Raw genomic sequence first — 6687 nt, 5'->3', positions numbered from 1 at the left:
TTTTAATTACTCAAGCGTGTTTTGTAGGGACTTTAGATCACCATGAATATCATTTTTAATGTTTAAGACAAGTTCTAAAGGTTGAATTATTGATCAGTTATATAATATTATAGGAGTCAAATTATCCATGTTCATTTAATGCAATGTTCATTTAGGAAAGGGGTTATACAAACTAGTTTGATCAAGAATTTCGAAGAGGGATATTACTATAATAATAAAATATTATTAAAACATTTATTTTAAAAAATAGATAAATATTTATTTATATATAAAGAAAAATCGTATATCGTTTTAGCTGTCTTAAATTTCAAATTTAAATAATCAGTAAGCTGTTAAGAATATAGATATCTCTTATTTTATTGTATTCCCCAGCAATGAAAATCCCCTTTTAATTTCTCATGCTCAAATAGAATTGTCATTAGGAAAAGAAAATGCAGCCACTTTTGGACAATTTCCGTCATTACCGCTTGTAATTCGATACAACAGAAGGACTTCCAGTCGTGTCTTCAAACTTTATTCTATGATATCAGCAAATTATACGACATTACTGCAAGGGGCATGTATATTTGCGGGGGCCACGGTTAAACACATGGGATTCCATGGAAATGAAAACAGATGTTCTTCTTTATTTGGATTATCCGGTCAATAAATTCCTAAATCAATAATAATAAGATTGTCTCTTTTGAGAAGGTAAAGAATATCATGTGATCTCTAACTTCTTTCCTAAGGATTCGAACTTATACCCAATTATGATTTTTAAAAATTTTTTTGTATTGAAATCAGTATGCATATAAATCATCAGATACACCATTTGAAACTAATTACCGTCAAAGGATTTGCTATTTGCCTCGTCTCAAACTTGTTCTTTTAGTCTATCGCATAAGCGGTTTGGCCGCATATACTAAAATCCTAAATATGAATAAAAAAAAGTATTGTTCGTTAACATTTTTTTATACACAAATAACATGAATATTATTAAACAATAATATAATTACATATTTTAAACAGTCCATTTTGTAACGTCAAAATGCTTCGTTTGAAAGTGATGACGTAATAGAATAAACAAGGATGTGACCATTTTATATTTCGTTTCGCGTTGCAGCAAAAGACACATAAAAAGTAGATGAACTTATAAAGAAACGCGTTGCATAAAAAAGGCAACAAAAACTAAAACAATTACCTATGGAACGGCGAATTACAATCCATGGTCTGTTGCAAGATGCAACGGTCGAGGCTATCAAAAAATCTTTCAATCGTCATCTTCATTTTACATGCATGAAAGACAGAACTACGGCAACGGATAGAGACTATTATTATGCTCTAGCTCTTTCGGTCAAAGACTACCTTACCGGTCGATGGATTCGAACCCAGCAACATTACTATGAGAAATCTTCGAAAAGAGTCTACTATATATCTATGGAATTTTACATAGGGAAGTTCTTGGAGAACGCAATGAGTTGCCTTCGTAACTACGCAGCAAACGATGAAGCCATGAGTCAACTGAATTTGGATATACGTACACTGATAGACGTTGAAGAAGAAGCTGGATTGGGTAATGGAGGTTTGGGTCGTCTAGCCGCTTGTTTCTTGGACTCGATGGCGACACTGGGGATTGCTGGATATGGCTGTGGGTTACGTTATAATTATGGTATATTCAAACAGAATATACAAGATGGCTGGCAGTGTGAACACGCCGATGATTGGCTGCTTTACGGAAACCCGTGGGAGAAATCGCGACCAGATATCAGGATCCCAATAAGGTTTGGCGGTCGGGTAGAATTTAAAGACGGGTCTTACCAATGGGTCGACACAGAAACGGTAATTGCGACTCCTTATGATTATCCAATACCGGGTTTTGACAATAACAGAGTTAACACGTTAAGACTGTATTCGGCAAGAGCACCGAAAGAATTTAATTTGCAATTTTTCAACAATGGTGATTACATCAATGCTGTTATAGGCAGAAACTTGGCCGAGAACATCTCTTGTGTATTATATCCGAACGACGCCTTTTTCGAAGGACAAGAGTTGCGTTTAAAGCAAGAATATTTCTTAGTAGCAGCTACACTTGTTGACGTGATGAAACGTTTCAAGAATGATATGATCAAACAGAAAAAGCTTGAGAAAAATATGTTTATTCACTTTTCTGATAAAGTTGCTATTCAGCTGAACGACACTCACCCCGCCATGGCATTACCTGAACTGATGAGGATTCTGATTGACCAGGAAAATCTTAATTGGGATGATGCGTGGGCTATCTGCACCAAAACTTTTGCTTATACAAACCACACAATGATGTCGGAAGCCTTGGAGCGATGGCCAATACCGTTGGTCGAAAGGTTGCTTCCCCGGCATTTGCAAATAATATATAATATCAACCACTTACATTTGGAAAACGTTGGCAACCGCTGGCCCAAGGATAACGACAGGAGGCGAAGGATGTCGATTATTGAACACGAAAAGATAAATATGGCCTTCCTCAGCATTGTCGGTTCGCATACAGTCAATGGGGTGGCCGCACTGCATTCAGAATTAATCAAGCACGAACTATTTAAAGATTTCTACGAATTGACGCCGGAGAAGTTTCAGAACAAGACAAACGGCATAACCCAAAGGCGATGGCTCCTGATGTGTAACCCATGTCTTGCCGAACTAATAAGAACTTACATTGATGAAGATTGGATAACTGACCTAAAAGAACTGCGTCGTCTTGAGGAATTACAGAACAATGCATGTTTTATTCGTCAACTCAGTGATGTCAAAATGGAGAACAAGGAAAAGCTAAGTGCGTATATTCTTTCTAAATACGGAATTCAGGTCAAACCAGAATCATTGTTCGACGTGCAAGTGAAACGAATCCACGAATACAAACGCCAGCTACTCAATTGCCTCCATATAGTAACCAGATACTGTCGAATTAAATTTAAGAAAGAATTTAAAGTGGCCCGCACTGTTATGATTGGTGGAAAAGCAGCGCCCGGCTACAGAATGGCTAAGTTGATCATCAAACTGATAAACAGCATCGCAAATATCGTGAACAACGATTCGGATATTGGCGACAAGTTAAAAGTCGTCTATCTGGAAAACTATTGTGTGTCTCTCGCAGAGAAAGTTATACCAGCAACTGATTTAAGCGAACAAATCTCGACGGCCGGTACCGAGGCTTCCGGAACAGGCAATATGAAATTCATGGCGAATGGGGCGCTCACAATTGGCACAATGGATGGGGCTAACGTAGAAATGGCTGAAGAAGTTGGTAAAGAGAACATGTTCATTTTCGGAATGACCGTAGAGCAAGTAAGTCAGTTGAGAAAAACCGAATACAAAGCGTCTACTTATTATGACAGTAACGCTGAGTTGCGCCAAACCATGGATATGATAAGAGATGGCTATTTCTCACCGGAAAATAAAGGTTTGTTCATAGATATCTTTGATAATCTATACCATCACGACCATTATTTGCTTCTGGCCGATTACGAGGACTATATGAGAGCGCAGAATGAAGTTGAAGAGGTATTTATTAACCGCCAAGAATGGTCAAAAAGGGCTCTTTTAAACATTGCGGCTTGTGGTAAATTTTCGAGCGATCGTACAATTAAAGAATACGCTGCCGATATTTGGAACGTCACAGCGGATGAATCTAAACTTCCTCCTCCGTGATTTGAAAAGCCATTCTTATATCAATTAGGAAATTACCATTTAATTTCATTTTATTTAATAAAGATGTTTAATTTTGTTATCTTGATGATACCGCTGAATTCAAAATCGCCGAATTTATACTTATCGAATTATACTATATATATATATATATATATATATATATATAGAGAGAGAGAGAGAGAGAGAGAGAGAGTTAGATAGATAGATAGAAAGATAGATAGATAGATAGATAGATAGATAGATAGATAGATAGATAGATCATATGTTATACAGACGTCCCGAATGACGGAGCTATCAAAAAATATTCAGACATTTGGAGAATGACTTCAAGGTAATAAAGGGAATGAAAACTTACTCTACAACTTGCAATAAATATGTCTACCTAAGATTGTTTATTCTTAATTATCCAATTTAGCAATGACTTTTTCTATCTTTCCCATTTTAATATGTACACACACACTCAAACACACAGACACACACGCACACACACTCAAACACACACACACACACACACACACATATATATATATATATATATATATATATATATATATATATATATATATATATATAATTAAATTCCACAACGTATAGTAGATAAGACCATATAAAATAATCATCTTGTTTTTTTTTCCTGATTAATATGTTTGGACTATATTTATACACAGTAATCGGGTAGTTTGTGTATCGCCAGCTCTCGTTACTCTCGCTTCTCCTTATTTGTACCTCGGTCATCATTTCGAACGAGTGATTTTTCTGACAAAGTATGAAGAAAAAGCTGCTTTTACAGGACGGCAGTACTTCGTGAACAGTAGCCTGAGATGTCGGAAATCTTCTGTTTCTATGTTATCCTTGTGGTCATATCACTAGTAAGGGTACTGGAGGTAAACGTTTCATCTGGGTTGACGTTATCTGCCTGATAGTCAGGGACCCGAACCTTGGATTAACCACTAAGGAGGCTGTCCTATCAACAGGTGCAAAGTACTGAGACTGCTGTATTGCCATCTGGTGCATGGATTCTGGATCATGCACTAGTTTCTGGTGGGGGACTCTCGATGCCATACTAGTTGGTAATTGTTACGGATTTACCTTATCATGTTCAATTTCCTGTCTTTTTCTCTCCCACTTTCCCTCTCTGTCCTGCTCTAAGCAAGTCACAAATCCCAAATCCTCAACATGAAATATCTCCAGAAAAAAATCACGAATAAACCTAGAACCCCATCCTCAAACGTAGACACCTACTACCAAGTCTCCTTCTCCAACATCAGAGGTGTACGTTCCAACATCAGGGGTCTACGTTCCAATCTTCCAGAGGTTGAAACCCAATTACAGGAGACGAAACCGGACATATTCTTCCTAAGCCAAACTGGCATAGGGCCGACCACTTCCCTAGATAAGTACATAATTAAAGGATACTCAACATCTAAATCTGACCCCCAAGATCGCCATGGGCATGGAATATTAAAGATGGCTTTCTGTGTGGTAGGGATATCTCAAGTGAAGACACTAATTTACCTTATATGGTCTTCCGGGTTGCACTTGCTTACACCGCTGCATTTATATTTGCTCTCTATCGCCCCACAACAGCGGAGTTAATCTCTTTAAGAGCATATCTGAGAAAATTGACCACATCCTGTCTGCTCATTCTTCGGCCAACATCCACATTTGTGGTAACTTCAATGTCCACAATGTGGAACGGTTGACCCACTCGAACAAGACAGATGATTAAGGGAGGTTCTGTCATGATTTCGCCATTGTTTATGACCTCACCTAGATTGTTCACGAACCCACCCGTGTGCCCGATACTTCCGGACAGTACGCTAGCCTTTTAGACCTTTTTCTCACAACTTCCCCTGAGCTAGGTTCATGTTCCGTTCTGTCTCCTCTGGGATCTTCCGACCACTCGTTTGTATCAGTTAAGATAAAAACGAAATGTAATTAAGTCTTCAGACATACCTCTCTACCGTACTGTATATCGATGCTCTATGGCTGACTGGGATAGCTTACGTACATTTATATCTGATCTACCCCTGCATTCCATGTTAAAAAATGATGTGTCCTCCATAGTATCAGACCTGATCGAATGGTTAATTGTAGGCATACACCGATTCATTCCATCTAAAAACTCCAACAAAAACCTAACAACCATCGATGGTTCTCTCCAGAATGTGCTGCTGCCATCGCGCACAGAAATGACCTTTTCCATTGCTACCAACGTAATAGATGCACTGTGACTAAAGCTGCTTTTAGGACTGCGAACAACCACTGTAAAAGAGTAATAACAAATGCAAGAGAGCTATATTCTCAGTCCGTTCAATCCAAAGTAGCTGAGCAGCAGCTTGGTTCCCACCAATTTTGGCAAATAGCAAACAGGATCCTGAACAGAAGCGTGCATTCTATCCCAACCATTATCAATGGGCCTGAGATCATCTCGTCAGCATCAGACAAGGCCAAACTATTTGCCAAGAACTTTGCAGCTAATTCTAGTCTATGCGACGAAGGCCATCAACTCCCCGTATTCCCCCCTAAACAGACAACACGCTATGCAACATACAAATATATGTGCATGAGGTTGCCAAGCTAATCAAGAACCTTGATTCCAGTAAAGCAACTGGCCCTGACGACATTCCAATTATAGTACTGAAAAAGCTTCAACCAGAACTTGCCCCCCATACTTACAAAACTGTTTAAGGGTTGCCGTAAGGAAAAGTGCTTTCCAACACCCTGGAAAACCTCATCAGTATTCCCTGTATTTAAGAACTAAGGTGATAAGTCGTCTCCCTCTCAGTACAGACCAATAAGTCTCCTGTGTGTCATGAGTAAATTGCTGGAATCCATATTAAATAGAGAAGTAGTCAACCACCTCAGCAGAAATAACCTTCTTAGTGACATGAAATATGATTTCCGTTCTGCCAGATCAACAGCAGATGTGCTAACGGTTATATCTCATAGGATTAGTGAATCTCTTGACAAAGGATTCCTCTCTAGGGCAATTGCTCTTGACATATCAAAAGCCTTTGATAAGGT

General features: G+C 38.4%; 1 pseudogene; it reads left to right on the top strand.

Annotated features, from left to right (window-relative positions):
* The first annotated feature begins 1047 nt into the window (after window positions 1-1047).
* LOC145284770 (glycogen phosphorylase, liver form pseudogene) lies at window positions 1048-3739 on the top strand (annotated as a pseudogene).
* The last annotated feature ends 2948 nt before the right edge of the window (window positions 3740-6687 follow it).

The sequence above is a fragment of the Euprymna scolopes genome, chromosome 9 (assembly GCF_053919585.1).
Source record: "Euprymna scolopes isolate OS-2025 chromosome 9, ASM5391958v1, whole genome shotgun sequence".
Lineage (NCBI taxonomy): Eukaryota > Metazoa > Mollusca > Cephalopoda > Sepiida > Sepiolidae > Euprymna > Euprymna scolopes.
Note: the sequence above shows the minus strand (reverse complement) of the source record. Positions and strands in the feature narration are given on the sequence as shown.